This window comes from Phyllostomus hastatus, unplaced genomic scaffold, assembly GCF_019186645.2.
Source record: "Phyllostomus hastatus isolate PE091 unplaced genomic scaffold, TTU_PhHast_1.1 phas_contig_34, whole genome shotgun sequence".
Lineage (NCBI taxonomy): Eukaryota > Metazoa > Chordata > Mammalia > Chiroptera > Phyllostomidae > Phyllostomus > Phyllostomus hastatus.
This window is the reverse complement of record NW_025333857.1, coordinates 58,718,928-58,746,740: the sequence shown is the minus strand read 5'-3', so window position 1 is coordinate 58,746,740 and position 27,813 is coordinate 58,718,928. Positions and strand designations below refer to the sequence as shown.

The window sequence follows — 27,813 nt, the reverse complement described above, 5'->3', positions numbered from 1 at the left end:
GGGTGGGGGGCGAGGTGGGGGGCGAGGTGGGGGGGCGGGGAGTGGCGCGGCTGGACATCCCCCAGTGGCAGGGTATTGTTTTAGGCCCAGGCTGCCACCTTCCTCAGACGATCCCCGGGCCTGAGTCCAGCGCCTCTCCCGCCCACGCCTCCAGGTGTGCATTCCCCGCCCTTCATTACTCTTCTAATATTGATAGTTCGCACTTGCAAAGTTTCACTGCGAAACTCATAATCATGGACAGAGAGGACTAAGGGAGCATCGTCACACTTGCTTTGGTCTGCAGACCCAGTCCCTCGGAAACTCAGAAACTCCTGCAACTTGGCAGCAGCGAAGTCAACGGTCTATGCTCTGCAGCCTCTAATGAAAGGCTGCGCTGGGAGAAAAACTCTGTGCCTTCTGTAAAGTTTAGGAACTGAACTAAGAGAGGCCATACTTCAGGGGTTTTGCGGGCCCCGCGATGTTTTCCAGAGCTTTTCAAGTGGGAGGAGAAGAGCAACAAAATGAAAATGCAGGGTGTGAGGGAGCCCACCGGAGTCCTGCCAGCTGTCGGGGCCTGAGGTGAGTTCTGGAGGATCTGCGGGTGGGCACCCCGAGCTGGTGGCCGCGGGTCTCCCGCCACGGGTGTGTCTGCTCCGCGGAGGAGGAGGAGGAGGCGGCGGCGACTGGGGGCTGGTAAAGTAATGAATGGGAGGCTTGGGCAGCCGGAGCGGGAAGTTCGGTGAATGAATTGGGGGAAGGGGATCGCAGAAGCTAAGGGCTCGGGGGTGTCACACCAGGTAAGGGAATGAGCTAGGGGGGGCGGGGGGAGGGGGAGGGGGAGTGGGGGGGGGCTGTAGTTGCTGACTTGTGCTACGTGGAGCTAGCAGAAAAGAAAGAAGGCGGGGAAGAAGGAGGCTGGCGTCCGCGCTGCCTCTTCGGCCCTCCCTCGGCGCCCCCTCTCCGGTGGCCCCTGCCCGCACACCAAAGCCAGAGCAGTTGGGGCCGAGCAGCGTTGGACACTCGGGGAGTTGTGACTCCCCTGTACCCCTGCAGAGCACTGCCTGGATCTTGGGCAGCCTGGACTCCGCCGCCTCCGAGCCCTCTGCGGCCTCCCGGCCTTACGCCGGACCCCGGCAGGGTGGGCGCAGGGGGTGGCCCGGCTCCTGGCGACAGTCAGCCAGTTCAGCTGGTTGCGGGAGGGGGCACGCGCAGGGACTGACCGCTTAGCCGGAGGCCAGCCCGGGGCGGCGGGAGCCAGACTCCAGGCGGCGGCAGCAGCGAGCGCAGGTAAAGAGGAGGGTGTGGGCGGGGGACGGCGCCCCCTGGGCTCGGAGCCAGAGGCTGCGGAGTCGCCTCCAGCGGGTTGGGATACTCTGTCTGGCGGCAGGCGGGCTTTGTGGTTGTGCCTGCGAGTGTGTGGGTGTGCGCGCGCGCGCTCGCCCGTGTCGGGTGTGGGTGGGTGTGCGTTCTTGCGAGCCGGCCTGCAGGAGGCGAGGCTATCCTGGCCTCCCTAACCAACCAGTTGACCGAGCCCGGGGAGGGAAGTTGCCGCAGACGCCCGGGCCGCCGGCCCTCCTGTACCCCGGCCAGGTTAGTGCGTCCCGGGGCGCGCCCAAGTGACACGTAGGTGGCCTCGGGTTACCTGGGACCGGGTGGGGGCACGGGAAGGCTTGCCGGGGGCACTGAAGATCCCCCAAAGCCGCGTCCGGGTGGACATGGACTGCGGGGTGTCCCTACACCCAGCAGCTCGGATCTCCCGGACCACTTGCTTCTTACCGACGACTCAGTAGTCTGTCCCGGGCTGAGGACTTTAAACTTAAGTATCTGTCCAGCCGCTTAACAAACACGCTTAGCAAGTAACTGGAAAATCTAAGGCAAGGGAGGGACCTGGCTTTGAGCTGGTGGTTTTGAAATCAACGGGCTCGTTTGGTTTGTGTAAGACTAGCTTGTGTTGAATGGATTTAAAATTTATCGTTGTTTTTCTTTGCTGCCATTCGGCCTTTTGATGTGTAGGAATGACGGCATCCAGGACTTGTTGCCTTCAGTCTGGGGCCCGAGACTGTTGCTTTCTGCTGCTATTTCTGCTCTCCTTTCTTTCCCTTTTTGTTGCAATCCATGTCTCCTCCCCCTCCTCCCCCCCGTAAATGTGGGGTTCCAGCGAGCATTCGCTTGTTGAAATTTCACTGTGAATGCGTTGTATCCCATTGACATAGGTACGTATTTGCAAAAGTGCATATTGAAGACATGTAACTGCAGTTACTAGAGCAAAAATCCTCTATTCCTTCAGGCTCTAAGAGTCCGTGGTTTTCATCGCCTTGAATTCGTGTCGTTTGCCTGGTGGAAGCGTAACTGTGAAGTGAGAGGTCTGCGATTCAGAGCCTGCAGTTTTGCTGAAAGGGAGACCCCACACTGGAAATAGTGATAAGTTCTTGGAAGGAGACAGTGTCTTGTCAAATTGAAGACTAAGCCCCAATGAAAAAGGGTGTAGACTGGAGTTACGGTTGTTTGGATCGAAGTAAATTCCATTGCTCATCCACTCCCTCCCTCTCACTGTGCCGCCTGGTTGTTTCAGCCCCGCTTCTCCCAATCCGGAGGAGGAGTGAGCGTATTTGCCCCCAATGCAAAATTGTTACCAGCAGCCAGCGTTATAAGCATGTTACGGCTGAATCTTGCTTGATACCGTTTAATTCTAAGATAACGAAGCCACATAGCAGGAGAAAGAAGTACTGTGTGGCGGGAAGGCGAGGACGGAGGGCCAGGCAGGAGGACGGGGCTGTCACAATTCAAGCCAGCACGCACACCGCGTCCCCTAGTGGTGCGACCTTAGCCGGTCAGGTCAGCCTGTTCTCCTTCTCCGTGCGCTCATCTAGAAAATGGAGGGGTTTAATGATCTTTCCTGTTCTTTCCAGTTCCCCAAGTGACTAGAAACTGGTGGGTGGCTGTCCCATGTTAGAACAGTAGGCAGAGGGCAGAAGGGAAGTGTGAAGGGGTTAGACCTGGAGGGAATTGAGAGGGCAAGAGGGCCAGGAAGGTGGAGGAAAACCAGCAGTAGGAGCTGCCAGCACGGGGAAGAGCCTTGAACTGGGAGTTCACTTTTTCTTTCTTTCTTTCTTTTTTTTATTTCTTCTTCTATAAGGGCATCAATAGTACTGCCTCCCCCATCAGTCTTCCACTACTCTTATTTAAAACGTGTGAACCTGCTTAGCCTTAAAATCAAAGAGACCCTTACAGCTGACCTATGCTCCTTCTAATCTGCAGCATTGTCTCTCAGCCAGGCAGCGCCGCCCAGGGCGCTCGGCCTGGATCTCGGAATCCCTGCGGAGGATGGGAGAGGGGAACAGAGGTGGGGGTGCGAGTGGCAGCCCTTTGAGCAACTTGCAGTTTAAAACGTCTCCTTTCATTTGAAGTTAATATTTTCCAAAGGGTAATTTGATAAAAAAAAATTACACCATAGTATTTTCAAGGTTTTACTGAATCTGTTCTGTTACACCTACTGGAAAATTCAGAGACAGCAAAATGCTTAACTTACTAAATCTTTTTGATACATAATGACATTCAGTCTGATAGTGGCTGTTAGGGCCAGAAACCATATTTCAAATGCTTTGTAGGGAAAGTTGCATTCTGGGATGAATACACTGTCATATTCACGGGGAAGCTCCAAGTGTTCAGGAAATCACAAGAGTTTTAAAATTTAGTTTGAGGTCATGATTTGAATGTCTACGCCTGATATGTAGCCTTTCTTTTACTTTCTGGTACTGATATACATATGTACTTGAGGAACATGATTTATTGTAAAAGTGACGTGTAATGGTGATAAAAACTCAAACACAAGCTCTTGGTTGAAAGTCTTAAAAGTCTGCTCCGGCCTCACTGACTCAGCATCACACTCGTGTTTGTTTTCTTCTTTTTACGTAGGTTACCTAAGAAGTCCCTATCGTGTTATTAGTTAACTGTTTCATGGAGAGCCATTATGGATGTCTTAGAGTCGGGCTGGAAGGAGGAAATTTTAATTCAGTTAGCAATGACTGAATTCCTCCTCTAGAGGAGATATTGGAATGACAAAAAGGAGGCTCTAGAAAGAGCTGCAGTGCCGGGAAAGGATGCAGCTAACTTCAGGACAGCAGCTGGATTGCATAGCTGGGCGGCAGTGGCAGAACCCAAGAACCTTGGCACGCCAGGGAAGGGAAGACTTTGGGGAACGCTTCTGAAAGAGGCTTGAAGCATGCAAATGATGCATCTTTTAAAAGATGAATGTCAGGGGTGAAGATGTGGCTGGAGCCCAGGGTAATGAGAGCTGGGAAGATACAAGGTGGTACATTATGGGGGGCCTTGGGTGTTATTTTAAAGAGTTGTGCTATGCAGGGTGGGGAAAGGAAAGTAGTATTTAACCCGAAGATATAGGAAGACACCGAGTAACACATATTGGGGCATTGTGAGAGGGAAATGATTGAGAGGTGATTGGGCTTTTATTCTATCAAGTTCCATTGTAACTCATGGCTAGTGAGTTCTATCTAGGGCACTGCTGCTGGCTTATCCTGATTATATAGAAGTTGCAGAATAAATGGATGTGTGGTTTCTCCCCACCCCCACAATTGATAGTGATTTTTCTACTTGTGAGAAAATTTAATTTAGTAAAAATGAATGACGCTACTGTGTTATGTCTGGACCTTTGGACTATGTGGATTAAAATCACTCTCCAGGCACAGAGCTGACCAAGAAGGCATTTTGTTTTGTTTTGTTTTGTTTAGGGAAGGGCCTGCTGGTTAATGTTAACTTAAACATGACTCCACTGGCAACCAGCATTCTTGACCCTGTTTATGTTGTACATAGTATTTAACCACAATGGTTGAGTATCTGTAGTACAAAATTATTATCAGTTTGGAATTGGGGTTAATGCCTTTGTAGAGAGTAGGGGTGTGGGTGGCGGGGAGGAGGTGAAGGAAGAGTAGCACCCTGAATACTGCAGTGAGGGCTGACCCAACTCAGAAAATCCTTTATTAAGTTTAACCTCCAATAGAAGCAGCCTGCTCAATCCTGGAGACTCATACTTCTTAAACAACATTCCTTTTGGTCATGTGCTCCCCCAGCCCCAAATCTCTAGAGCTAAGTAAGGTGTCTAGCTTATTATCTCTTGTATAGGAAAAATGCCTGTGGGATCCATTTGGGAGAGGTGCTTAGCAGCTCTGTAGGTTCCTTTCACACCCCAATCCCTCTGTCACAGGTACAAATAGATGGCCTGTCAGCTGAGTGTTCAAGGTGGAGTTCATTTGGGTAAGCGTTCTAATTGCCCTTGAATCTGGAGATGCTGGGTTACCAAGGAGATAGTTAATTAAAGAAGATAGGTCAACTGCTTTTTACTATTATCTGAATACAATTTGAATGAATTTGAATGATCTTCCCAGCAGTTTGAATAATTTCTGCCAGAGAACTCGGGTTTGGCTTGTTTGATCATTTCATTGAGTTAAGTGAAGGAGTGCAAGGTTAGTTTACTGTATTTATTAGAAGGATATGCTTTTGTTTTGGAGGGGAGGACATTAAGGGATTTTATTTAAACTCTGTGGCATTTTTTTCCTGCAGATTATTATGATTTCTTTTTTTTAAGATTTTATTTATTTATTTTTAGAGAGGGAAGGGAGGGAGAAAGAGAGAGAGAGAGAGAAACATCAATGTGCGGTTGCTGGGGGCCGTGGCCTGCAACCCAGGCATGTGCCCTGACTGGGGATCGAACCTGCAACACTTTGGTTCACAGCCTGTGCTCAATTCATTGAGCTATGCCAGCCAGGGTAGATCATTATGATTTCAAAGAAGCATCATTGTTGTTGTTATTAATGGCCTATGGGGACGGGTCAAAGAAATTGTTTTAATACTTCATTGTTAATGAAACTTTACCCTTGAAGTTCATGTAAAAGTCAAATTTCTTTCGGAAGTGAAAGAGGACTATTTTAGTCTGTGCATGGATTTAGGTTATAATTTATTTTATTTTTGTGGTACTGCTTTTAAAAAGTGGTATAATGACAGGACGGCCTCTTAACTTTAGTCCAGTGCTAACACGAGCATGGATAAGCCTGAATGAGGTAGATCAGGCTGTGCTTGTTGTATTTAATATTCTTAAACAGCATTCCTTTTGGTCATGTGCTCCCCCACCCCCAAATCTCTAGAGCTAAGGTGTTTAGCTTATTATCTCTTGTACAGGAAGAGATAATAATAAGAGGAGATAAAGGGAAAATGATTTCAAAATCAGCCTCTTTCACTAAAAGAGGAAAAGAAAGTTTAATAACACCTGATTATGAATCTTTTTGGGGTGGGATTCCCAAGGTTGAAACTGTTACATGAAGGGAATTTTGTTCATTTTGGCCACGTGTGCCTTTGCTTCTTTTTATTTTATTTTATTATTTAAAATTATATTTTATTGATTATGTAATTACAGTTATCCCAGTTTTTCCCTCTTTGCTCCCTTCCACCCAGCACACTCCTACTCCCTCAGGCAGTCCCCACACCATTGTTCATGTCCATGGGTCATGTGTTTAAGTTCTTTGACCGTTCCATTTCCCACACTGTACTTTTCATCCCCAGGGCTGTTCTGTAACTACCTACACGTACTTCTTAATCCCTCACCTCCTCACCCCTCCCTCCCAGTTCCTCATACTTGCCTCCCATTGGCAACCAGCAAAATACTCTCTGAATCCATGATTCTGTCTCTGTTCTTCTTGTTTGCTTAGTTTGTTTTTTAGATTCGATTGTTGATATTTATTTGTTGTCATTTAATTTTTCATAGTTTTGATCTTCTTTCTCTATATAGTCCCTTTAACTTTTCATGTAATAATGGCTTGGTGATGATGAGCTCCTTTAGCTTTACCCTGTCTGGGAAGCTCTTTATCTGACCTTTGCTTCTAAATGATATCTTTGCTGGGTAGAGCAATTCTGGCTATAGGTCCCTGCTTTTCATGACTTTAAATATTTCTTGCCAATTCCTTCTAGCCTGCAAAATTTCTTTTGAAAAAACAGCTGACAGTCTTATGGGAGGTCCCCTGTAGGTAACTGACTGCTTTTTTCTTGCTGCTTTTAAGATTCTCTCTTTATCTTTAACCTTTGGCATTTTAATTGTGATGTGTCTTGGAGTGGGCCTTTGTGTACCCATCTTGTTTGGGACTCTCTGTGCTCCTTGGACTTGCATATTTGTTTCCTTCACCAAATTAGGGAACTTTTCTTTCATTATTTTTTCAAATAGATATCCAATTTTTTACTCTTTCTCTCCTTCTACTGGCATGCCTATGATGTGAATTGTTGGAAGGCTTGAAGTTGTCCCAGAGGCTGCTTTCACTATCCTTGTTTTTTATTTTTTATTTTTGGATTATTTTTTTCTTCTTGTTCTGATTTGTTGTTTTTTGCTTCCTTATGTTCTAAATCATTGATTTGATTCTTGGTTTTATCAACTGTACTGTTGTTTTCCTCTAAATTGTTCATTATCTCAATTAGCATATCCTTCATTTCTGACTGGATTTTTTTATGCTGTTTCTCACTAAGTTCCTTGAGCACTCATATAACCAGTGTTATGAATTCTGTGTCTGATAGATTGCTTATCTCCATTTTTTTTAAGTTCTTTTTCTGGAGTTTGATCTGTTCTTTCATTTGGGCCATGTTTCTTTGTCTCCTCATTTTGGCAGTTTCCCTGTGTTTGTGTCTATGTATTAGGTAGAGCTCCTTTGACTCTGTGTCTTGGTAGTGTGGCCTAATGTGGTATGTGTCCTGTAGGGTCCAGAGAAACAGACTGTCCTATCAGTCAAGCTGGATACTCAAGGTGCTCCCTTCCGGTGGGCTGAGTACACCCTCCTCTTGTAGTTGAGCCTTGGTTGCTGTTAGCAAGTCAATGGGAGGGATTTACCTAGGCCAGTCAGTTGTAAGGACTGGCTGTGAACACTGACTACCAACCTCCACCCTCTGTGGAGGATCAGCTGTGCAGGAGCAGGGTGGTGGTGTCCAATGTGGTCTGTAGCTGTCTACTAGGTGCACAGGTTCTGGGGTTTCCTGGGTGGTGCCGGCCAAGGTCAGCCCCTACTTGTGTTCTGCCTGTGGCCATGCTGCATGAGCTGTAAAGCAATCTGAGATGACTGCTACTTGTGTCAGGCTTGGAGATTCCAAAGAGAAGTCAAGCTGTGAATCTAGGCTGGCTGTTGCTAGTGCTGGGCCTGCAGCCATTTAGCAAGAGGTGAGGGGTCTGAGGGGTTACTGAGGCCTGCTGTTGGTTGTTTGATAGGATTTAGGAAGTTGTGAATCATGTGCCAAGACCAGCCATTCATATGGAAAAGTCGGTTAACAGTTTGGGTGAGACTGTTAGTTGGGTGGGACAGAGCCTGGGTTGGGGGGATCTCCAGCTCGAGGCAAACAGTGTTAGCCAGGTTAATGGAGTATCAGATTTGGCATCTAGCTGCCAGTTCTGTTGCCCTGTTGGGGAAAGGCCCAGAAAAGGAACAGTGTCCTCTGCCCACCTTTCTATCTGGGACAAAGCTGTCCCCCAGCTCTTGCCTTTCCAGACACTTTGGTTCCTCCCCATATGACTCTGGTACCTTTCAAGCTGCTACCCCAATGTAGGAGTTCAGAGGGAGTGAGTATTAGTAAGTGCATATGTGGACTCTTTAAGGGGGTTGCTTGAGACTCTAGAAGGTTCTTCCGTTAACTCAATCCCTGCTGGTTTTTGCAGCCAGAAATTATGGGGACTTATCTTCCTGGCACTGGAACTTTGGGCTGGGGGGGCTTGGTGTGGGGCTGGGACTCCTTGCTCCTGAGATATTCCTTGTGAATTTTTATCCATGGGCTGATGTGGAACCAACCCATTCTGTGTCTCTGCCTCTTTTATCAATCTGAATGGACGTGGTTTCTTTAATCCTGTAGTTGTCAGACTTCCATTAAACTGGATTTCTGACAGTTCTGAGTGCTGGTTGTCTATATTTTAGTTGTAATTTTGATGTAGTTGTGTAAGGAGGTGAGCCATGTTTACCTATGCCGCCATCTTGACTGGAAGTCCACCTATGCTTCTTAAAGTTTAGGGTTTACTATACAGAGACTGCTATTGTGAACAATTTCTTTCTCTCTCTCTCTTTCTTTCTCTCTCTCTTTCTTTCTTTCTTTCTCTCTTTCTCTCTCTCTCTTTCTCTCCTTCCTTCCTTCTTCCTTTCCTTTCCTTTCCTTTCCTTCCCTCCCTCTTTCTCTCTCTCTGTTTCTTTCTTTCTTTCTTTCTTTCTTTCTTTCTTTCTTTCTTTCTTTCTTTCTTTCTTTCTTTCTTTCTTTCTCTCTCTCTTTCTCTCTCTCCACACCCCCTCTCCCTCCCTCCCTCTCTTTCTTTCTTTTCTTTCCCACAAGTTGCCCCTTATTAATTTTCTTAAATTTCAGAACAGTGGAATGGATTGATTTAATATAAGGGTGTTATACTCAATTTTCTTTCTCTCTGTTTGCGCTTGACCAATGCCTAAACTGCTTTCTTTCTGAAATCCTTCCCCAACAGAAGGATATTCCTGGCTCCTTGAGAGGAGAAATGATTCAGGGACAGAGGAAATAAGTTGTTTTCAACCCTAGCAGCACAAGTTGACTGCCTATTATATACTATCCATTGTGCTAGGTACTAGGGGTAAGGATTAAGGGGTGAATAAGGCAGGCTTCTTATCCTCCATGAGGAGCTTACAAACATATTCACAGACGATTGCAATTCACTATAACACACATGGTGAAACCAGGCATGGGGAACCTTACTATTGGGGGGTACCTGACCCTCAGGGGCTTAGGATGGGTGTAGGATGGAAGGTGAGGTTGGGGGTGTTTCAGGAAAGGCTCCTGGAAGGTTAGAATCTAGGAAGACCAGAGGAAATAAATTAAGAAACCTAGAAGAGGAAAAAGGGATCACAATAGTGGGAATCCAGAGGCTTTTTATTTTTAGTTTTGCTGTTGTTGGGTAAATCAAAGGTCCTCTCTTTTAACATCTGTAAAGTAGGAATGAAAACTGATATCCGCTTGCTAATACTAGTTTTCATTTACTTGTTTCTTAATTTAATCTTTTATTTGTTCATTTATCCATTCCATAGTGAATAGGTATTTGTTGCACACCTACCATGACTGAGGAACAGTAGAAAACAAGACCTGTAAGGTCCCTTCTCTCAGGGACCTTGGTTTCTGTCATATCATGTTAATAGAAGTTCTTTTGAAATCCCCTCAAATATGGAGCAGTTTGTTGAGCTATTCTTCAACTTTAGGAATGTTTTCTTCAAGCTAGTCTCAGTATTTTCAGGTCAGTTAGCTTTTCCTTCTTAAATAAGAGAAGAAGAAGGAGACAGAGCCTGGTGTCCTTTTCTTTTTTTATAAACTTGAAATGTACTGCCTACATTTACATGATAGTTGTCAAGTCTAGGAATAGATGTAGCTGTTTCTTATCTGTAATGCTGGCTTTCTTTCCTTCCTTCTCCCTCGTCCGTCCTCCCTTCCTTCATTCGTTTGTTCGTTTGTTCCTTCCTTCTCCTCACCCAAAGACATTTTTTCATTGCTTTTAGTGAGAAAGGAAGGGAGAGAGGGAAACATCGATGTGAAAGAGTAGCATCGATTGGTTGCCTCCTGAACACACCCAGACCTGGACCAGGGATCAGGGACTGAACTCGCAACCTATGTATGTGCCCTGACCAGAACTGATCCCAAACCTACAACCTTTCGGCTATGGGACGACACTCCAACCAACTGAGCCACCCAGCCAGGGCTGGCTTTGTTTTTTTAAAAAATATATTAGTAATAGATGGAAAATTTCATTGACATTCAATATTATTTTGTATTTCAAGTGTACAGCACAGTAGTTAGACAGTCATATATATGATTTACAAAGTGATCCCCTCAATATTTCAGTTACACTCCTGGCACTGTACATAGTTACTAGGGTATGCAACGGTGGCTTTCATCTCACTTGGGATCTTTTAAATTTTGACCCAACTTGTGTTTGTATTTCTGTATTCACTGTGTGACTTGCTTCCTAGAATAATCCAAATCTAGTGTTCGTGGGAAGTCAGACCTCTTCTGAGGTCACGCTATCATAATACTTTGCTCTGTTAATATGTTTTACTTATCTCGTTTGAGTCACTCAGGGATATGAAAATAGAAGAAAGTGTTCCAAGCAGAAGAAGGAGCTGTATTCATTTGTAAAAGATGTGGTTTTTGTAATGATTCAAAAATATAGACACGTCAAAGTAATCATCTCCCTCTGCCACTTGAGCCTTGCCTGAGGTAACCCCTTTGTCATCAGTTTGTTACGCAGCCTTCCATACTTGTCCTTTAGCTTATAGAAATCTACAAGAATGTGTGTGTTTATATATATTTACATGTGTGTGGGATGTGTGTGGGCCTGTTTATGTATTCTCATATGTATGTTTGTATGCATGTGTGTGCGTGCCTGTACTTCCTTTGGCCCCAATTCTCTTCAGTTTTAGAGAGGCTGTTGTTGAGGCTGCCACCATGAGTCACAAGTTTCAAGTCCAAAGAGCCTGCACGGCTCCTCTTTAATCGGGGCAGCATGGTATTACTCAATTAAGAGTTCTTGTCAGAGAGATATGAACGTCTGGCTGTTATGAACAGGGAACAAGGAAAGTATTTCCAGCTGCATGAGCACCGAGACAACAAATGTCATTGCAGAGAATGTTATTTCCACAAGGACTGTGCTTCATCTGGAGCTCAGGAAGGGGAGGAGGGGCATTTCGGAGCATGTATTTGGCATCTGTGAACCTTTTGTTGGGTGGCAAACAAGGCGATTGTGGAAGGCCTATCAACCGCTTCCAGAGCGCAGCAAAGCAGATAGGTAGCATTACTCATTATAGGCAGGTCTTATTGGGGGAGTATGAGAGGACCCCTTTAGGAGGTGGCAGTCAGCGGAGGATAGGGCTGGAGTGTTCTTACTCAGGGAGAAACAGAGTTGCCTTTTGTTAAGAGGGTTGCTTTGCCATCTTGGATTACAATTTGTTGGGAAAGGGATTATTGTCATGTCAAGAAAATGAGGCATTCATTCCGTACCCAGTATTTATTGTAGTGTCACAGGGCTTGCTGTACTTTCTGAGTAGACAGAGACTTAAAGGTTCAAAGGCTGGGGCAGGATGACCAACTTTTCCAAGTTCACTAGTCACTTTATATGAGACCCTGTCAATTCAGTTCGACGTAGCTGCATGCTTCTATGGTTAAGTCCTTATGCTTGGCTGAGAACACTAAAATTAAAAAAATATATATATAGAAGAGAAACAACCACCAAGAAAGTATGGTCCCTGCTGTCAAGTAGCTCATAAACACGGAGAGCCATGAATACAAATGCCCAAGATTAGACAGACACAGATAAATGTAAACCGAAATTTAAGCCAAATGTCATCTGAGTATCTGAGACAAAGAGAGTAACTGCTTTGGAGCAAAGATTTGCAGCAAGAGTCTGTCCTCCACGGATAAGCTGGCTGAAAACTCACTCCACAGGGAAGAGTCATAGTTAAGGGAGGCCCAGGTCCTGCGTGTGAGTGACAGGTTACGGTTTGCAGCACAGTGCTGGTATGCTTTGCATCAATTCTCAAGGGCCACTAGAAGGGTGCTGAAAGCTGTTAGGGACAAAAAAAGGGCATGCTGATGCCATTAACAGAGAGGAGGGACACGAGAGTGTGAGGATTGTTCCAGAGAGGCATGGAAGCAGAGTTTTCAGCTTGGAAGCTTAGCTGAGAGAAGTCAGACCTTGACAGCACTTAGGATGAATTGTTACATGTCAGAATAAATACGGTCATGTGCCACTTAAGCGTGGGAATATGCTCTGAGGAATGCATCGTTAGGCCATTTCATCCTTGAGGGAACATCACAGAGTGCACTCACACAAACTTAGATGGTCCAGCCTGCCACACGCCTAGGCTGTATGGTATAGCCCATTGCCCCTAGGATAGAAGCCTGTATAGCACGTTACTGTACCCAATACTGTAGTCAGTTGTAACACAGTGGTAAGTACCTGTGCATCTAAACATAGAAAAGGTACAGTAAAAGTATGATATAAAAGATTAAAAAATGATACACCAATATAGGGACTTAACATACGTGAATGGAGTTTGCGGGACTGGAAGTTGCTCTGGGTGAGTGATGAGTGAGTGGTGAGTGAACGTGAAGGCCTAGGTCATAGCTGCATGCTACTGTACGCTTTACAAACACTGTGCACTTAGGCTACACGAAATTCATAAAACAACATGAGAGTAAATCAAGTACCAGAGAAAATGATGCCATCAAGAGACGTGGGTAATCATGAGATACTTGAGGCTGCTTGCTGGCTGCAAATATCTCGGCATATTTGGCATATTGTTTTACAGCAAACTTCTTTTCACACATAGAAAGAGTGCACTCTGAAACAACAAGTATAGCATAGTAAATCCATACACCCATAACAGTCCTTTAGTGTCATTATCGAGTATTATGTACTGTGCGTAATTGTTTGTGCGATACTTCTGCACCACTGGCAGGGCAGCGGGGTTGTCTGCACCAGCGTCACCACAGACATGAGTAACATGTTGCACTATGACGTTATGTCAGCTGTGATGTCACCAGGTGGTAGGGATTTTTCAGCTCCATTGTAATCTTACGGGACTGCTGTTGTGTATGTGGTTTGTTGTTGACGGAGACATCTTTGTGCTGGGTGTGACTGGACCAGTGAAATGTGTGTGGCAAGCTGCAGAGAACTTTTTGAGTGGGAAGAGTGGGAATGCCTGGTTTTTTAAAAAATTTATTTTTGTTTCCCCCAAGCTCTGTTGATGTATCATTGACAAATAAAATTATATTTAAAAGGTACGACATGATGAAGTGATATAGGTATGCATTGTGAAAGGATTCACCCCATTGAAAAACTTGACGTTTTAAGAAGGGCAAGAAGACGCATTTTGATTCTGTACATCATTTTTCCTTCTCAGATGATTAAAATAGCTTCGTAGGTTATTAGACAGTCAGTCATTGAGCATCCACTACGGCTTCTCTCAATGAGGTGGTTCTAGGATGATAAAAAGGAGCTGGAGTTTCACCTTGACGTTTCTCTGGGGTAAATAAAGGCTCTTGAACCAACCTATTCCAGCAAAGAAAAAAAAATCCTGAAAATCATTGGAAGGCATGGTGATTTGGGGGCCGGGAGGAATTGCAGATACAGTTTTAATTTACTGCGGGTATAACAGCAATGAGTGTCGTACTACTGTCATTACTGCTCTCAAAGAGAAGCTGGAAAACTTACCAGAATAACTTTGGAGATCCCAGCAGCCTAAAGACCAGACTTCGAAAAATGCCAACAGGTTTGTCATGGGGGTTTATAAAATCTGGTCAAGTAAATTTAAGCTTTAATTCCTGAATTTAAGATTAAAAGTAAGATACAGTATAACTTTGCTCTTGGTTAAAAATAAAACCTTTTCCAATTAAAAATGTATTTCCATTTCAGACAATTACATTGGCATGCCTTTTTCGCATGTAAGATGGAACAAAGACAAATGTGTTCTTACTCTTTTTCCTTCTGGCCTATTATAATCCTTTAAAAAGTTATACTCATTTCCACTTGGTGATGAAACAGTTCGTGCTGATAAGGAACTTGGAAAGCGCAGGAGGCTCATGGATTGTTCCACCGCTTAAGAACACTCCCTTACTTCGTTTGGGGATCATTTCTTCCAGTACAAAACATACTTGATTTTCTTAAATATTTAATAGCATGCTGCTTTGTATCATAGGTACACGTGCCATTAAAACCTATTTCATTTTTCCCTGGCTGGCGTAGCTCAGTGGATGAGCGCGGGCTGCGAACCAAAGCATCGCAGGTTTGATTCCCAGTCAGGGCACATGCCTGGGTTGCAGGCCACAGCCCCCAGCAACTGCACATTGATGTTTCTCTCTCTCTCTCTCTCTTTCTCCCTCCCTTCCCTCTCTAAAAATAAATAAATAAAATCTTTAAAAAAATTGCATGACTCTTTCCATGTATCGAATTTTCCTATGTATCTTCTCCATCATATTTATCTTCTTAGATGAGGGAAAGTATTAATTTTTTTAAATTTTCTGTTTAATTCACTGCTGTGTATCTAACGCGAGTATTAATAATACCTTGTACCTAGTAACACTCAATGTTCATAGAATAAAATTTTTGTTTGAGCCAAAAATTTTTTAATAAAAATTACTCTATGTACCTCCTACAGAGCACATTAGAGTAAATATTGTAAGATGTGGTCCGGACTGCATGCGATTTACGATGTAGTGGAGGAGACCGTCTCTGAACAAGTAACCGCAAGTGTGGGTGGGATGAGGGAGACACGCAGGCTGTCCTGCGAGCGCGCAAGGGGGAGATAAACTTGGGGAGGGGTGAAGGCAGTTTCTCTGAGAAAGGGGCATTTATACTAAGGCTTGAAAGATGAATCGAATTAGTTACATGAAATTGGGAGGTGAGGATGGAGGAGGAAGGAGACATTGATACAGAAAAAGAAGATAGGATTGGAAAAAATCAAGAAAATAAACAAAAGTCTGATTCTCACTTCTTGAGTTGAAATTAGGTCATTTGTTTGAAATGATGGAATTATGTAAGGGTAGAAGTAGATCAACTGTCTTGACATTTTTGATGTATAGTACTTCCTTTTCAGTAACTTTGAAATTATCATCAGCAGTGTTTTTTTAAAAAATTTTAAGTCGGTCACTATGGAGGGAAGAGGAATTTGTATCTGAAAATGGCAATTTTTCTAAACTGGAACTAGATTAAATTCTATTTTGTGCTAATAGAAATCACAGTAAAAATAAAAACAGTTCAGGGAAAGTAAATATTCTTGTTAATATCTGACTCCATTGGCAATAACAGTGGTTCAAGATGACCTGGCTGATTATTGCCTTATTATATACATGTGAACTTCTGAATAAATTACTGGTTTTGTTTATCATGGTAACCAAGTGAGGTTTGTACAGTTTCTATTTCTTGTTGATTAAGGGTTTCTGTGTCCTGATGCTTGAAAAGATCATGATTTTTCTCTAGGTGACAACTACAGACTACAGTATGTTTATTAATTCAGCTACTATAATAATATCATTCACACCCTCTGTGCCCTGATTCTCTCCTTGAGCTGCCACTGACTGATAATGGTCCTTTAGTCTCTTTGTACAAATGGGCTTTTGTCAGTTTTTTATAGCAATTTCTGTGTGTTGACATATATTAAATACATAAAGGTTCCTGTTAGACCTTTACTATGTACTTATTAATGTAAAATAACCCTCGATGCATTTGGGACTACATTCTTTTTTTTTTCTCCCTGATCTTAATGTTATCCTCGTCCTCTTTTTTTGTCTTTGTCTGAAATGACTTCACTAATCCTTCTGATTTTAAACTTTTGGTGTCATTTTATTTAATGTATTTTTGCCTGTAAGCAACGTTCAATTACTTTTGTTTTAACATACTTCTTATAGGGAGATGTATTACTTTTTCATTTATTGTTATAACCAATACATTTTATCTTACTTCTTACCCTTAAGCTTTCTGTTTGTTTAAAAAAACAAAAAGCAAATACTCACTTGCCTTTTACCACCAGTATTTAGCCACATGGCCTTTGGTAAATTACATAACGTTTCTAAGACAACAGTTCTCTATTTGTAAGAAAACAACACGAATGGAAAAATCTTTAATTAATGCTTTAAAAATGTTTGGCACACTGAATGTGTTAACTTCCATTTTTCTCATTGTTGATAGATTGAATGATACTTGTTGGTATTGTTGTCAGAATTGCTGGTATTTGACTGTTTTTGACCGATAAAAATGACATTTTCATAAGGTTCAGGGTAATCCTCTCTCTGGCCTTTCTTTATTTTCTGTCTTTTTCGATATATTGTTTGTTTCACACAGCCATAGGATTTTGAAATGGCCAAGTCCAGTGTTTAATTTTATGAGTGATTGCTTTTGTGTTTCCAATACTTTTGTAAACCTATGTTTTTCTGGTTTCCAAAGTCAACTAACTAAATAGGTTTTAATCCCACTCTTCTGCACAATAAATTTAATATGCCTTTATTTTTCTTGCCTTCTTACTCCTTCCTAATTTTTGTTATATATAATAAATTTTTTAGATTTCACCTTATAACTTACATTTTAAGGATAGTTTAGATTTGTATTCTATTTTATAATAAAATCTGCAGCAATATTTTGTATGTGTCTGTAATTACTTTTGACCCTCATTAGCATTTGTATCCATTTAGGCCCCTTGCTTTGGCTGGCTTCGCAGGTGCCTGTATGTATTTGGAGGGTGTTCTCATATTTATCGGGTCAGTTGTATCCTCTGCATTTCCGAACCAGGCTCAGGGTTTTTCATACACTGAGAAGAGTACCTGTCTTGTGAAGTTCAGAAAGTACAATGCACAGCATTCAGATTCATGTGGCCCAAGAATCTGCTTCTGACCCATCCTTTGCAGAGTGTAGTTAGTAGGAACAATGCCTTGATTTTGGCTGTTTTTTCTCCTCTCTTTCTAGTACCATTAACATTTTTTTTCTGTTGCCATTTTGTGCACCTTCTTGAGCATTCTGCTGGGAAGTTTGAAGAGTTGTATTGGAACATGAATAATTCATTGGCTTCCACACTTTTCTCACCATGACCCATAATTAGAAATGGTCATACACACATGAATAAAATGGTTTCATGCCATTTACTTCATACAGTAAACTCTGATTTGTTCTCTTTATTTTTTCTGTTATACTCTGTATGTTTTTATTTTTTACAAAAGGGCTGGTCATGACTCAGAAGTTTTGAACACACTGATCCGGCCTTGAACTGAAGTTTGAAAAACACAGATCTAGCCTATTGCTCTTCTATGTAGAGTTAGTGTCATTTGTTATTTAACATGTCTCTATTATGTGCAGTACCAGTTCTGTGCTAGTAGCTAGGAGGAGAGCCGTGAATAAAGCGTCATTATCACTGGAGGCGTGCAGCAGGGAGCCTAGTGGGAAGGAGGGTACTGACCAGATGACCACTCAGCTATATATACACAATATGTGGTAAGTGCTATGAAGGAAAAGAATAGGGAATGTGAGAAGAGATTAAATGGGGACCCTCACCTGACTTTGAGGTGATTCAGGACTTTCCTAGGGAAGTGACGCTTGATGAGGTCTGCAGAATTAGAAAGGGGTTAGTTAACTCTGTTGAAGGGACGTGGTTGGGGGAGTGCGTGGGATTGTAGTAGAGTCACGGGACAATTGAGTAATCGGACCGAAACACAGGACTGGAAGTGAATGGCAGATGGAAGCCCATCCTTTTTGTTGGATGATCTGGCACTTTTTGTGATACGTAATGGGCCTTCCTGTTTGTGGCTTTTAAAATTTTTCACTTGACAAAAGTCAGATAAGAATAGAAAGTACATTTTTCGGAGATGAGTGTAGATAGGTGTTTAAGCAGTTTTTTATTAAGCAATTTTTGTTTCTTGCTAAATAGTAATAGCATTTATAAAAGGCTTGCTTTGCATGAGAAACTGCAGAGCTCTGCATGGGTATATGGAAGTACTTTTGGTTAGATTAAAAATATTTTTTACATGGTGTAGTTACGAAGTTAGTAATTATGTATAATTTGTAAAAAAAAAGGAGAATGCAGAAGTTAAGTTTTGCTAAGTGAAGACCAGGTGATTGGGTATTTCATAGCTCCCTGGTGATTTTTTTAAAAAAATGCCTCGAAATTACTGCTGCTAGGCTATTTGTCTTTTTATAAACTTATTTTGCTGTGATGGGATGTAAGGGCTCATTCCTCTCCCCTAATGTTTTAAAACTGTGTGAAGAGTTTAAAAAATACTTAAAATTGGAAATTTAAAAGTAATTTTAAGACCGAAATGAGTCATGAGGCTAATGTTTGAGACTAACGAGGCTGTGAATCAATTGGTTTGAGACTCATGAGGCCACGAGTCAAGTGCCGGTTTTCCCGCTGCTGCCCGTGGGGCCTCGGACACCCCCAACCTTTCCAGGCCTTCGGGTCTCTGTCCTGAAATAGGTGACTTGGAGTCAATTTGCACAAACCATTCTCCCCATCATATTATTCATCGACTGTAAGCTAAGTCTTTTCAAATACTTAGACTTTGGTCTGACTGTTTACTCTTCTAAGAAACGATGATCCCATGTCAAGCAAGTTGAGTGTGAGAAGCTCAAGCTAAACACCAGAGGAGTCCTGGTGTTTGCATCCTCATGTTCATTGTAAGGCAAGGCTCAGATGGCACAAACATCCTTTTTTTTTTTTTTTAACATCTTTCCATTATACAGCACCGCTCATGCTTCTCCTGGAAACATGGAAGAGTGGGCAAAGATTAGGACTTAGCTGAGCAAACACTTAACCCTTAAACATCATAGTTTGTAGTTGGCCCACATTAGAAATGAATTTTTTGACCTTTCAGATTCAGTAGAGATGCAAAAATCATATATGCTGGATGCTTGCTTTGGGGGACCTGTGTAGTATCTAAGTCATTATAGGTAACCCACCTTTCGTGAAAACCCACTGAAGAGGGAGAGTAATGTTACTTCAAAGGGATTTAAAGGGCTAAGGAATAACTTGGAGGAAGCATTAAGTTTTCATGACTATTCTTAGGAATGTGTGATAAGGAATGGGTTTTATGTGGCAGGGAATGAAAGGTACTGGGCAACTCAGCTTTTCTTACCAGTATATTCAATCAGTCAATTCAAATATCTTCTTTTTGTAATATCAAAACTTTTAGCCTTGCAAGTTCACTTGTTATAATATGAACACTTTGTTATCCCCATTCTTATTTTTGCAGAAACTATATTTGGGGGAAAAAGATGAGATGAATGCTTTTTTATTTATTTGAGCTTTACCTAATTCCTCACCCATAATAAATATTGATTCAGGAAGTCCCGGTAACTGTGGGTATTTTCCTTAGTGTGTTTTGGTGCTGATTCATCAGCTTATATTCCTTTATTTTCTGTTGAATATCTTCTGTTGAAGCTGGTACTGTATGGAAACCTGGTCAGGCCCGCAGGCTCCCGATCTGGGACACGGCCAGGGCAGGCCGCGGTGTTTGGGATCATGGCCAGGCAGGTAATAGGCAGAGGTGTTGCTCAAGGCGAGTACTAGAAATAGGTTGGATCGGAAGGAGCCAGAGTCATGGGGTCAGGGTAGGGTCAAGGCAGACGAAACCAGGAAGGGCACAGAGTGTTCCGAGGCACTGCCTCGTGTTCTAAGGAATGGTGTTCTGGATAGCCCCAAGAGAAAAGCTGTGTGGATGAAAGTCGAAAGCTCCCTGGAGGCATTTTATTTTCAGAGTGGGAAGTATCTATCAGTCGAACTTCTCTTTTGGTTCAAGGGAACCTCCGCACTCAAGCAGGGCTTTGTCATCGTGACCCTGGGAAACAGTCCCAGCAACTCCTCCAGCATTTGGCCACCTCAAAGTGGAGGGCCGGGGCTGGGGATCACAACTTCTTATCTGATTCAGGTATCAGGGACCTCGTTGAACACCTTCTCCAGTAGCAAGAATTAGCCCAGGTTTCATATCTCAACATATTATTCCTGCAAGAGATTTATTGTAAAACATATTTAACACTACATTAATTTGGTGGAAAAATATCAGCTCTGGCCAGTAGCTGTTCTGAAAGGGGCTAGTGGACACTGCGGTTTATTTTAATACAGGGAGGACACTCAGAGTCATTTACCTACCAAAGTTCCTTTTTTTTTCCTTCTTCATCCCATTTTGATTAGCTCAGCAGGTAAAAGGGTACAATTTTTCAGTGAACACATCTTAAAATATTTAAGACTATTGAACTCATTTAAAAATATTTGTTTTTATGTAAAAAAAACTGCCTAGAATATTCTTAAAGTGTTTTTAAAATTATTTTTGAAACTACATTATGGTAATATTTAAATAAACAAATATGCACATTTGCAGTTCCCTAATGTAATATACTTTTTATTTAAACCTGTCAGGTTTTGGCCTCTCTCCTTTATGGCCTATTTTATGGTCTGCTTCTACCTAGAGACCACAGATGTGTTTTTGTTCCACTGACCATTTCCCATCTTCTGTTACACATGGCAATAGAGTCTGAGTCATTATATTTTTTAATAGTAATCCATTAGGTTGTTAAACTGTTGTTCATTCAACCATTGTCCTATTTTGGGACATTTAGTTTTATTTCTCGTTTATTTCACATTTTAAAAACACTGTGCCAATAGTTTTCTATGTAATTTTCTGAGACTAAGGTGGGATCGTTAATTTGAGAGTAATATCATTTGGCTTTCAAGTAGATGAAAAAGGAATATTAAGAAAACCTTTTAAATGACAAAAGTAATATGTGCTTATTGTAGAAAACAAAAACATATATAAAGAAAAAGAAGAAGTAGCTATAATCTCCATTTGGAGATAGTCATTATCAACTTTATAGGGTATTTCCTTTTAATATTTTCTCTGTACACTTTGTACTGTTTAAATCCTACTGGGTGCAATGCATATCCTGTTTTTTATCTTAACTGTACATCATAATTAAAGGCGACCTTAATTCTGTTCAGTAGCTCTGCCTCCCTGCAGTGAATACTCCTGTGCGTGAGGCTTTTCCTGCATTTCGGCTGATTTCTTTAGGGGAGATTCCTAGTTACAGGATTCATGTCTCAAAAGTTAGGGATGATTTTTATAAGTAGCAGTGATAAGTGATTAAATCTATTTTTACAACAGTGCAAACAGTTCATTCTTCCACCAGCAGAACTTGAGAAAAATTTAAAGGTCTAAATCTGCATGAATGAAACGTGACTTTGTAGAACTTGGAAAATGATTGAAGCAACTGGAAGCTTTACTACTAGTCAGCCCTGGGTGGCCCTGAGCGGAATCGACCCGACATCAGTAGTGGATGCGCTTCTCCCCACTGCAGTGCCATCCTCCACTGCCCACAGCTTTGTATCCTAACACACAGCATCTTCCCCAGGCTTTCCCTGGTCCTTCTCTGCCCTTCGAGTGCACGTATTTTAATACGCTGCAAAATATTTTGGTTTTCACTGCATTCACTGCATGAACTAATTGTGGAATGTCCTTGCTTAGCGCACTTCTGCAAAAGAACTGGCTAACTACTAGCAGATGGAACAAATACTCAAAAAAATGGATAGCAAAAACTTAAAGACTAAATCGTATTTATACCTATACTTGTTTAGTCTGTATCCCCCATATTAGTCCCCATAAGCTTTATTTTCTTCCAGATGCCATTGATATTGAAGTCAGGGACCACTTTCACTCTTTAGGGGAAAGCAAGTTAGCTTCCAAAAGAGGTAATTTACCATTTCATCCACTGTTGGAAGTAATCACATGGGATGCAATTCAATTTCACGTTCAATTAGTGATCACTTATGAGACTCTGGAGACACGAAGGTGAGTCAGGTGGAGGCCTCGGCTTCAGAAAACTCACAGATAATAGAGGTGTGAGCAATGCAGTGCTAGAAGTTTCTTACTTGTGTGTTTCCCTACTGAAGACAGAGAACTTTAGTAAGCACAGGAAGGAAATGCAGGCAGATACAGTGGGTGTAGGTTTAAGCAGAGACCAAACCTGAGGGCCCACCCCAGGGTCCTGCCCAGGTATTAGAAAAGGGCCACACGTGTCACTGTTTTTACTGGTAGTTGGCATGAAGAGGGGACGCAACGGTCTGTACGATCCAGAGATCCTCTGAGGATAACGACTGAACCAGGGACCCAACGCTTCATGGCGCTGGGAGGAGAGAGGTCGTTATCTATCTATCTATCGTTCTTTAAACATTAGATATGCTAATGCAATGAAAGTGGTCTCCAAACACAGTCTTTACAGTGGCTACAACAGTGGGGTTTTAAAAAGATAATGTTGCTCAGTGTAGGTCAGCAGCATGGTGCCAAAGCACATCTCAGAAAAACTGTCCTAAAGGAGCCAGAGCAAGACAGGTCAGGCACGGAGCTCCTTGCTGGGGAGGCTTTGTCCGAGGATAGACCGCATTCCTTGTGGATACCTTTCTGCATCTTGCATATGAATGTTATCCTCACGAAATAGTATTTTTGGTAAGACTTGAGTGGAAGTGAGTTCAAGGGGATAGAACTCAACACTGTATCCTTTTCTTGTCAGCGAAGTGGGGAATCTGTGTGTAAAGTCAGCCCCGCTGACGTGAGGGAGTAGCATGCGCGCGGATCCGCCTGTGACCACAGGTATTTGGGCTATGGGAATACCCACAGGCGTGTTCTGTAGTCTGTTCACTTCAAGGAACTGAGGGAAGAGACGTGGAAGCTTTGACGTTTTATGCCTTTGGCTAGAGTTTGCAAAACTGGCAGTCCGTGTGCTAAATGAACTTGGTCCCATATTCTTTTTATTTGCTCAATACAAGGTTTTAAAAGATGACATAGCCAGGAAAGCATTATGATTGGTTCTAGTATAAATGCAAATTTAAGATCTGTTTTCACTAGGTTATTTTATTTATCTATGATACCTGGTTTGTCCCTTATGGGTATTTGTGTTTGTGGCACCTGATGAATTTAGGTCACATTATAATGTGAAGTATGAACAAGTTTCAGAGACAGCATAGAACAGTTAGTGATTAGTATGGATGGGGAGGAAGGTCTTAGAAGGTCTCACTGAGAGGTGATTCTGAGGCTGGGACTGACAGGATGGGATGAAATAGGTACTTACCCAGCAGAGAGTTTGGAGACAAGGGAGGGTATTCTAGGAAGAGTCAAGTGCATGTGCGGACTATTGCATGGGTCAGCATTATGTGTTAGGGAAGTTCTGAATAGATTTAAAGTGCAGGGGCTAATGAGCAAGGCAGGTTATGGCTGAAGCAGGAAGTAGCTGGCGGACTCAGTATGCTGTGCTCGAGGACATTGGACTTAAAGGCTACGGGAAATCATCGAAGGGTTTAAATCTGAGCATTGGCATACCAGATTTTTGTTTCAGAAAGACTGTTCTTCACACAGCCCAGGAAAGTGCTGGCAGGTGGAAGGGGTTGGAATATTCTAGCAGAGATCATTAGGACCTGAATTAAGGCAGTGATCATGGGTTTGGAGGGAGGGAGGCAAAGGAGAAAGATATTTAGGGGAAAGAATAGGCACAGCTTAGTAACTGAGTAGATATGGTAGGTGCTGGAGAGGGAGAAGTAATGGTGAGGGGCTGGTGATTCCACTGACAAAGGTGGAGAAGCAGGAGAGAGTAAGGAGGACACTGGGAGTGTATGGGTTTGCTAGGTCCGCCATAACAAAGTACCACAGACGAGGTGGCTTAAGCAATGGAAAATTTTCTCACAGTTGTGGTGGTTAGAAGTCCAAGATCAAGGTGTTGGCAGGGTTGGTTTCTTGGGACGTACCTCTTCTTGGCTTGTTAGAGGGCCATCTCCCAGTGTCTTCACGTAATCTTTCCTTTATTGTGCGTGCATGTCTGTATCCAAATCTTTTCTTCGTGCAAGGACACTACTAGTCCTGTTGAGTTAGGGCCCACCCTAATGACCTCATTTTCACTTAATTTCCCCATTTAGACCCTATGTCCATAAGAGGTCAGATTTTAAGTTACTAGGGGTCAGGACTTTAATATATGAATCTTTGGGGGACACAATTCAGCCCGTAACAGGAGGAACGAGGAGTGTAGTTTGCTATCTGTTGAGTTTGAGATGTCTAGGAAGATACGGGGGGCAGTAGTGGTTCTAGAGTGCATTTAGGTATGTGAGAATGCAGGTCGGAAGAGTTCCAGATTTGGTAGTTAAAACCATGGGAGTGGATCAAGTTGTCTTGGCCAGTGTGGTACCCACACTTGGTTTATCTTAAGACTCACCCAGGGGAGCTTTAAAAATAAACCACAGTCAGGGGCCCCAGTTCCAACCCATTGTCCCAGTCTTCAGGAGAGACACTGAGGCAGCCCCGTGGTGATTCCAATGTGCATCCGAGTTTGGGAGAGCGTGGTAGGTGAGCCAGAGAAACTATGTGAATGAACGGCCCGTATCATTCATGTGGTGGGTGGTAGAAGAGAGAAGGAAGGGGAAGGCCAGAACTTAAAGAGGCTTTTTAAGTTCTGATTTCTCTATGATGACGATCAAAGTTTGGAGTTTTATCAGAATTGGGGTATTAGAGGGCAGAAAGAGTGTGGGAAGTAGCAGGATGGTGTGAAGGGAGCTCATGGGGTGGGCCACCGCATTTAGGCTGGACATTATGAGAACTGCGGCTGGGTGGGACTGGTGAACGGGGGAACATGGAGGGGGCAGGAAGCCAGATCGTTTGATGTCCAAGGGCAGATATGGTGTGAGAGCGAACATCTGTACGGATGTACGGTTCCAGTTAGAAAGGGGATTTTGAAGTGTCACGGGGCGATTCTGGGTAATGAGGGGCTAAGCAGAGAGGTCAGACTTTCAGATATGTTAAAATTGCCCTTGATAATGACTTGCTCGATGACTGAGTTGTTTGGATGAGAGTGGAGGGGTAGCGGAGATGGACTAGATAATCTTTAACATCCCTTCCAGCCTCATGATTTAGCAAAAATGTCATTGAGCCACTGCTTTTTGTTGTTTTGAAATCAGAATACAGCAATTTGGAAAGTTACCATTTAACAATTCCATTTTTATTGACCCCCTTGTAATTGTAAATGTTTAACAGATTATGGCCTCTTTAAATGCCTTTGGAATCCACTAATGCATGTTTCATAGAGTTTACAGAGCGGAGTTGTACGTTGGTCAGAAAATGCTTGTCTGTGTGTCACTGATCTGTCTCCACCAAACAGCTGGCTTCTGAAGCCGATAATGTACAATTATGACAGGAAGGAGAGGAGTTACTCAAGTTCTTTTTAAGGTAACATTAATTGCATTCATCTTTTACCACATGCCAAGGGTCATCGTTATTACATTTACCATTTCGGGTTTGGACTTGAGCCTCTTTATTGTGGATTTGTTGGTCCGGGGCATTTTCAGATTTAGTTTTGTGGTAGGATGTTTTGTCTGCAGTTTGCAACTGTATTTGAAAATAGAACGGAGTGCAATTTTAAACACTAGGACCTCAAACAACAGAAAGAACTTATGAGCACATTTTGTGTTCAGTGTTAGGATTTTGCCTTGATATTTGAGGAAATAAATTGGATCCTCTTCCAGGAGTACACAAATGACTTCTGAAATGTTGTTGTTTTTGTAGCAAATGCAGAGATCAACTACTTCAATTTTGAGTTTGCTCATTTTGGGGAGAATATTTTCTAAATCGCCTAAGCTTAATGTTCATACGAGAAAACTTGGAAATTAAAGTTGTAAGGGTGAAACTCGAGAACGTTCACAAAGCTACAGGCTGAATCCAACTGGTGTGTCCTGTTCGGCCACCGGAATTCCCCTCGTTTACCGCTTGGGGTTTTCCTTCCCTCTTCCTCTTCTCTCACTCCCTGTCCTCTCCTCTTTTTGGCAGGTTCCTCCCAATTGAACAGTTTCTCAGCTTTTTTTTTACCACTCATTTCCAAGGGTCGAGTGTGAGTGAAGAATAGTTTTAGGGTATTTACTTTGCCCAGTTTAGCCCCATTGAATAATCTTCCCCTTTCCTTATCCTCCTGCTGTATCCGAGTCCTGTTCTTCTCTTTAGGGATAAGCTTGGACTGGAGTTAAAGAAGGGATTACTAGTCCCTTGGTTCTAATCGAAGTTTAACCATTAATTGAAACCAGCCCAGATTGTACTAGTCATTTCATATCTGTCTTTGTGAGTTGCCAGGAGATAGAGGAGAACTAGAAAAGGGAAAAGGAATGAATGAGTGTGTGGGTGGTAAAGCAATAACCTTTGGCATCATGGGGTAGGTAGGGCATTGGTGCTCCAGCGCTCTCTCAGAAATGCTGACCTCGGCAGTCAGGGAGGGCACCAGGACTCGGCATCACCCACAGCTCTACTGGTGGACCATGTTCTTTGCGAAACAGTGGACTGGGGACTCTAATTTTTATAATTCTTAGTTTCATGGTAATGGTATTTTTCAGAGCTCAACCCATCTGAATGGCTGTTCTACCAATCTGCAGATTTAATCGCATTATAGTGAGTTCCCTAAATGCCTGAGAGTTAAAGAGAGCGAGCGAGGTGTTGGTTTCACCGCGTTCTGGGTTGGCATCAGAGCCAGCCAGCAAGGGCACTGTGTCATGTTTTAGGGGCCATCCTTTGAGAACAGTGGTGTTCTCCCAGAGAGTGGAAAGGGGTTCTGAAGGACCTGTGACGTAGCACTTCTCAGAAACAGGAAACAAAGAAACAGGTGACCTGACTTTTATCTTCAACTGTCTGATAAACCTTCAAGTGTCTGAAGAATGAGATTCAACTTGGTTACAGGGGAGCACCTGGGGCCCCCGGATGGGTTTTCTATCATGAGCTAATAATATATATTTAAAGTCACAGGCAAGTATGTTGCCCAGTATCTGATTTTTTATTCCTGAATAGATTAGAGATTAACATCTGTGGTTTCTAGCTCAATGATATTGTACGTAAACACACCAATCTTATACCTGATGTGGATTTTGATGCCATTAAGGAGACGTGGCAGCAGCCAAGTGTGATTATCTCTGCCTCTTTTTCTCAGTTGCCTTGGTCTTTTTGCCTCATGTCAAAAGGTCATAGCGAATGTTGACTTTCCCCCTCTAAACGCACATGATTGTAAATGGTAATGTGTTTTAAGGTAGGTGGTTTCAGCCCCTGTGTTATTTTCCTGGTTCCCTCGCTTCCACTGCTCTGGTTCCCAAGACTCGAAATTGAGGCCATATGTGTGTCAACACGGAGAAGGCCTGACTGGCCCTCTTGTTCTCTCCTCCCCCAGATATTAATGCGAGAGGGAAACGGCAGTACTGGGGACGGCCACCGGTAACATTCTTGTGTTATTTCTGCCCGTTATTCCCCTGCAGGTTCCTT

General features: G+C 43.0%; 1 protein-coding gene across 7 annotated transcripts in view; it reads left to right on the top strand.

The window, feature by feature from the left end:
- Window positions 1-223: 223 nt before the first annotated feature.
- The window catches only part of LPAR1 (lysophosphatidic acid receptor 1), a 135,093-nt gene continuing 107,503 nt past the window's right edge, over window positions 224-27,813 (top strand). Inside the window, exons 1-2 of one of the 7 annotated variants that reach the window (XM_045840875.1) lie at window positions 1,374-1,569; window positions 2,267-2,342. The gene's annotated coding sequence lies outside the window, so the exon portion shown is untranslated. Of the gene's footprint in view, window positions 559-696; window positions 777-886; window positions 1,267-1,373; window positions 1,603-2,266; window positions 2,343-2,791; window positions 2,815-27,813 lie in introns of those variants that run through there. The other 6 variants (XM_045840873.1, XM_045840878.1, XM_045840874.1 and 3 more) reach the window with 6 other exon arrangements.